Raw genomic sequence first — 7,506 nt, forward strand, 5'->3', positions numbered from 1 at the left:
ACCTTTCTTAATTTCAGCTTGCAAAATAGTCAACATCCACTGCATAACATAATAACCGCACTCATAATTTTGAGGTTGCCTGTTGGACTGCATGTGAAAATAAATGTATTAAATGAATGAGTGAAACACATTAAATTAAGTGAACAAATATACTTTAAATACCTTAAGGTACATCCAAATGAGTTTTTGTGCGTTTGAAGTTCTCCTCCCACACAACATATTATATCCAGAGTAAGCACTAAAATAATAAGATTTCATGTTAGAATACATAACATTATATAATATATAAGTAATAATAAATGTTAAATGAAACTGTCGTACCTATCTATAATGTTTTTAAAATAGGTAGGAGGTTTTTTATGCAAGGAGCAAAACCATGCAGCGGTATGATCTTGAACAGATATGATCAATAGTTGCCAATGACGCCTGTATAACAAATCAGTTAATTAGTTTCTCTTATTTCAATAATTTATTAAAACTTATTTAATAAATAAGAACTTACTCATGGATGTACGGAGCAAAATAAATGTGTTTTCCACCATTCTTTAAGGCAGTGGTGATGTATGTTTGTGTTTCCGACTTCTTGTTTCCAATTGATTGAGTGATTTGAGGGTCTAAAAACCCATATATATTATGTTTCCCCTCATCAAAGCATAATCCAGAAAGATACCTAAATTTCAATAAGTTAGTACTAGTATATTTAATAAATCAAAAGTATAAAGAATTTAAAATTTGAACTTACATCATCCATAATTGCAGAACTGTTATGTTAATCTCTTGATCTCCAGATGCAAGGTCCAACAAATCAGACATGTGAACGTACAACGATAGATTACTATGCCTTCCAAAAACATTGGCATCCCATGGAACCTCTAAGACGGTTGTATCTAAAGCTGTAGCAACTTCCACCAATGCCGCCAGAGGATCATCAATGGAGACTATTTTCTTCTTTCCCAGAGGCAAATTTGTCTTAGGTTCCTGCTACTCATCAAAACAAAAAATACTTAAATTAGTTAGAATGTAATATATCATAATTGTATTAGTATTAGTGCAAATATATACCATAGAGTCTATAGGTCTGACGAGATGTCTAGGCCAGGCAACGAAAGTATGTAATGCCTCTGCCACAATTGTCACCTCTGATGTCGGCACAGGAACTGCAAGATCACCATAAAGGACCTTCTCCACCGTGACCTTCATCAAATTAGAAGAAAGAGGCACATTGTGTAACATTGTGACCCCTTCATAACACTTACCCAAGGCAACGAATCGGGTTGAGGAATTACACTCAACATATAATTCGCATTGGCTAGTTGAGCCAAAGTCATCCCCTGATAGATCAACTGCCGAACAACTCCCTTTAGTGCTGACTTTCTTAATAGGAGGCGGAGGTGGTTCATCTTCTACCATAGTAGGTGGTTGCTGTGAGTGTCCTAAACCCTCCAACCGCTTTTTGAACTCCATTTCCATTCGCGCACTAAACTCCTCCATGAAGCTTTCTTTAAGCTCTTGAGTTACCTCAGTCTTTAACTGCTCACGTAGTTGTAGTAAATACTCTTGGCTAGGTTCATTGGACAATTGTTCCTTGCTGTGTGATGGAGGTCCAAAGTATGACCGAATCCCAACCCCATATCCAGCTACACGAACACGTCCAGGGTGTTCAGGTCGTCCGAGAGCAACATTAAGAATATCATTGCGACCACATGGTTTAAAAGTCCCCTGTGTTGATTGCTCATTAAGAGAATCCTAAAACAAATGAAAAGAAATTGACAAACTTCAACACATTGAATTTAAAATAACACATAGAATTTAAAATAACACATTGAAAAGAAATTGTCAAACTTACAATGCGTTCAACTGTTTCTTCTGTAGACTTAGAACTCCATGTCCCTAATGTGTTTATACGGGCACCCTTCCACATCTCATGTCAGAGTGGTGGGGATGGAGGTCTTAAAGAATCTACACTATTCATTTCCTCAATGGAAGTAGAACGTGCTTTAATCTTTTCTTCAAGCATCCTCTGCTCTAGCAACTTATAACCACCACGAGACAATAGGTGTGGGGTATCATTATGTGCCTGATTGGCTTTTGCTTTGTTTCGAACCTCCTATCATAACACTCAAAATTTAGTAATACGTTAATATAAACTATATTCAAATATAAAAGTGATACTAACCTGCCATTTTTCAGTTTGTCGAATATTGACAAACTGCTGCCAAGTTTCTTCATCAATGGATGCATATTTTGCACAAGGATTTTCTTCTTTCCTTTTCCCATATATATAATCTGTTGTCAATTTTGATTTAAACTGACGAAACTTGACACCCACATCTGAAAGAACCTTCGCTTTCAAGGTTTCCACATTCGGGATGTTGTAATGTGTCTACATTGTTTGAAAGAATTAGTTCATAAACAAAAACAAAGTATAAAAGAACTTTAGATTTAGCAAAGTAAAAACAGTTACATACCAGAATATCTTGCCAAATCATGTTTTTCTCGTGGTCAGTCACGTGATCCCAAGACTGAGTTAAGATAGAGATCCTTTCACGAGAAAGTACTCCGAGATAACTCCTATATTTCTTTGCATGTTGAATCAGCAGGATGACGAAGTAATCCATCACATTTTCTATTATCTGCATGCCACCTAAGGTTTTTAGCGTCATCTGCATTTGCAAACAAACGCTTAAGCCTTGGAATTATCGGAAGATACCAAACAACCTTAGCAGGAGGACCTTCCTTTGTCAATTCATCAATTTCATCATTCTGACCAACCTTAACCTTATAGCGTAACAAACCACACCTGGGACATCTTCTTAAATCTTCATACTCATTTCTGTATAAAATACAATCGTTAGGACATGAATGTATTTTTCTATACTCCATACCCATTGGACAAAGTATTTTTTTCGCCTCATAATTTCGATTGGGCAAGGTATTTCCTTCTGGAAGCATGTCCTTAAGCAATTGAAGCAATTCTGTAAAACTTTTGTCGGTCCATCCATTCATTGCCTTCAAATTCATCAACCTTAACACTGCTGATAATCGTGTGAAGTTAGTTGAACCAGGATACAAAGGAGTCTCTGCATCATTAGACATATTTTCAAAAACTACATTAGCAAATGATTCTGCTCCCACGTCACGAATCATGTCTTCTAATCTATCATCCATTGAGAAATGAACTTCCTCCGAACCTCCGTGCACACTTGGCAAGTCTAACAATTCACCATGCCACGTCCATGTCGTATAACTTTTCAAAAATCCATCACACAAAAGATGTTCTCTAATTTCATAAACAGTCAATATCCTTCCATTTAAACAATTGATACAAGGGCACCTTATCCTTACTCCATTATTATAACTAACGGCATTATGTTCTGCGAATTGTATGAACTCTTCCACCCCTTTTTCGTAAGTATCACTTATTCGTGATGTATTAATCCAACTCCGATCCATAGAACTGTTAAACTAAGAACCAGTGTGAACTCAGAATCAATACGCTCAATATGTAATCATTAAAAAATAAATCAAAATTGCCGAAGGTCGGACACCTCCGGACTCAGAACCAGGGCGTTCAATATGTTAAAACAATATAGAACCATTAAAAAATAAATCAAATTTGCCGAAGGTCGGATACCTCCGGACTCAGAACCAATGCGTTCAATATCTCAAAACACTATATAATCATTGAAAATTAAATCAAAACTGTCGAAGGTCAGACACCTTTGGACTCAGAATCAGTTTGTTCAATATATAGAATCAATAACTCTAAACAAACACTTCTAAAATATAGTAAAAAATAAATAAAAATATACTAACCTCAAAATGGGTGGCGGTCGCGGTCGAAGGTCACAATGTCGCGGCTTGGAGGGCACGGTGGGAACGGTGTCACGCCTTAGAGGTCACGGATTGCTCCTCGGCGGTCGCAGGGCGTGGGTCAGCGGTCACTGGAAGCAGGGGTTGGGCGGTCGCGCCTATCGAAGGTCAATGCAAGCGGGACGACGGTCGGGGGCGGTTGCGCGCGGTCGTGCAGTGGGGTGTGGGTCGCGGAGGTCGCACGGAGCAGTGGCGGAGGTCAAACGGTGGCGAAGGTCGCACGGTGGTGGAGGTTGTGCGGTGGTGGAGGTCGCACTGTGGTGGAGGTCGCACGGTGGTGGAGGTCGTGCGGTAGTGGAGGTCGCGCGGCGTCGGTCGTGGTGGTCGCGGTGCAGGGCAAAGTCGCGGCGGCAGCAGATTTGGTAAGAGGGAAGAAAGGAATAGCTGTGTGAAAGAAGAAGAGTGAAGAAGCAAAGTTCAGCGCTGGAATTTTGAAAAGGGGACCCACTTTTAACGACGGTTCAGTGTGAACCGTCGTGGAATATCTACTTTTAACGACGGTTCCAGGGAGAACCGTCGTCAATTCCTACACGCTCCGCTTTTAACGACGGTTTAAGCGGCAACCGTCGTTAAAAGTGTAAAAAAATTTCAAAAAATTTACGAAGTTGCCACCGCCTCGTTTATTACGATGGTTCTTTCAAAACCGTCTTTAAAGACTGTCGTTAATGAGATATTTTGTACTAGTGGTTATATTGAATAAAAATGAAAAAAATTGAGTATCATAAAAAAAAATACTCACAAACTTATTACAAGGTTTTGAGTAGTTGAGCATGTGTGGGATATTGGGAGGGAGAAAATAAGGTACAGGATCTAAAGTGGTGTACGAGCTTGTTTGAATATGGAAGACATTATGATAGAGAAGGTGCAAGAAGTATCAAATGTGAGGCCACAGAGAGAAGCAATTAACAACTGGATTTGGACGGAACTATACATAATAAATTTTGCGTACGTTGTATTCACAGCAGAGAGGAAGCCAACATGAATTTTTACTGAATTTGACTTGAAAAATGAAAGCTCAAAAATTGTACATCCAACTTTAATCATTCTTTCTCACTATGGACAGCGAACCCGGGTTTATCTGCTTCCATGGTAGTTGAATTAGGAGCATAAACCTTGCATTGCAACACTCGGATCTGAGTGCACAATATTGGGTTTGGGAGTGGCTACTACTACTGGCAAAGGGAAGACAAACCAAGACAGCGTGAGAAAACAAATTTAGTTTTTTCTTAGGTTTCTGCAACAGAGAGCAAACCATGGAGTGAAAGTACATAAGAACCACTAGAATAAAATCATGAAATATAAACAAATTTTTAGATACCAAAATAATTAGTTACAATAAGAACTAAAATAGAGACCATTTTAGAAACTAAAAAAAAATTGGTTTCTAAATTAGTTTATATTATTTTTTATTATTGTTAAATAGTTTATAAATTGGTATCTAATTAGCAACTAAGATTTTAACTACCAATTATTTAGTTTCTAAATTTGGTAGCAAAAACCTTAGTTGTTAATTAGATATCAATTTAGAAACTATTTAACAATAATAGAAAATAATAAAAACTAATTTAAAAACTAATTTTTTTTTTAGTTTTTAAAATGATCTATATTTTAGTTACTATTGCAACTAATTATTTTAGTTTCTACAAATTAGTTTCTATTTCATGATTTTCTTGGAATGAAAGAGAGATACATCAAGAGATCAATCAACTTTACTGCAAACAACTTTGGTGATTTTGTGCTACAATTTAAGCAAAGCCTGAGCGAAACAGAAGACTGCTAGAGGTTTGGTTCGTGTTAGAAATTTTTCAGGCAAAAGTGAAATTGGGAGTGCAAAGGACAAACTCCAGACACATAAACTAGAGAGTTTGTTTTACTATAGATAAAAATTGGTAGATTGGCATTGTACCAAAAAAGGTTCAGGCTACTTCATTTAGGGTCCTTAGACAAGTGAAGATGAAGAACCTACCAGACAAAAATCACAAGACAATAGTTCGGTGGAAATTATTTTAGAAAGGACCAATGGAAAGTGTTGAGGGCGTCAACATTATTCCGCTCATCTGCCCTACAAAACAACATAAAAAAAAAATCTATTTCTTTTCTTATATTTATACAACATCTTTTATAACTATTTTTAATTTATCACTTACTATCAAATGGTTAATTATTATTGTTACTAAAATTCTATATCAACTAAATATAAAAACATTTCATAATATATAAATGGATATAAATTTTATTTATTTTGAACATTTAAAACAAATAACTACAATCGATTAACAGAATAAATTACCCTAAAATTTAATGTCTTGATTTTGTGTTTATTTCAGTTTAACAATAAAAAAATTCTTTTCCTTATTTTTTTTAAGAACTCCGCAATATATATTGTATAAGTTAGAAATAATTAAATTTATTATACATTTTAACTAAAACCTGTAAAACTACATCCTTACATAATCATTTTTTTATGTTAGGAAATATTACATTAATAAATTCATTTTTTTTCTTGGAAACTTAAATTCGAAATGAGCGTCAATTAGAAAATAGATGATAAATGTTAAGGTATAGGGATGTTTCCATTTAAATATATACATTGCTTTTAAATATGATCCTACTCAGACTTATTCAAAACAAATCCACTCAATAATTCCTTTTTATATAGTAAAAAAGTGTTGTCCCACACACGCATGATATATCCAATCCAATAAACGCTGCTAAACTTACCATATGACTTTTTTTTCTTGTTTTTATCTGCATACAAGATGCAGTACTGGTGTGCTACTGGCACAAACTCCAACCATTTCTTTGCTGTTTGAAATTGAAATTGAAATTGATAATACTTAAACTAAGTTCAAACATTTTTTTTAATCCTATAGACAGGATAGTATTTACTTTTAATCATTAAAAAATAAATCTTCGTTGTTTAATCTTATTTTCATAAATTAAACAAAAAAAAAACCAGACGCATTTTTGTAAGTACTTAGAGGATAAAAGAGAGATCGTTTATTTTTGAGAGATTAAAAATAAATTTCATCTTGTTTTCTGAGACCAAATACGTGTTTAATTCTTTAAAACATCTCAAACTATATGTTAAGTGGAACGAAAAAATATTGAGTGGTACTTTAGAAACTTACTAATGTATTGAACCATGGTACACTTACTGAAAAAGAATGAACTGAAAAACCCTTATAAACAGGATACAAAGATATAGGAAGGTAGAGTGGAAAGAATAAGGAAGAAGAACTGAAGTTATCTATAAATTTCTATTTGATAAGATAGACAAAGAGAAGAAGGAATAAATTGAAAGTGGCATTTATGGAGGATTGTGTGCACTAGGCGTAGGAAGGGGCACAAGCTATGCAAGCAAGAAAGAGAATGGCAGAAGAAGCACCATCCTCTTCAAGATTGGAGCTGCTCCTCTTGAACTTGCCAGCTTTTCCTTTGTTGCACTGAATTTGTTTCTGCAGCTGCTGTTGCTGATTCTGGCCTTGTGGTTGCATTTGCTTGTTCCTCTTCATTGCTTCTTCCACTCTAGACACCATAGTTTTTTCTTCAGTGATGTTAAAGAAAATTGAAATAGAAAATTAGGAGGCAAGAGAGAGAATATTGTGCATGGAGACAACCCTACATGCACCT

This window comes from Phaseolus vulgaris, chromosome 3 (genome assembly GCF_051622355.1).
Source record: "Phaseolus vulgaris cultivar YP4 chromosome 3, ASM5162235v1, whole genome shotgun sequence".
In the NCBI taxonomy this organism is placed as follows: domain Eukaryota; kingdom Viridiplantae; phylum Streptophyta; class Magnoliopsida; order Fabales; family Fabaceae; genus Phaseolus; species Phaseolus vulgaris.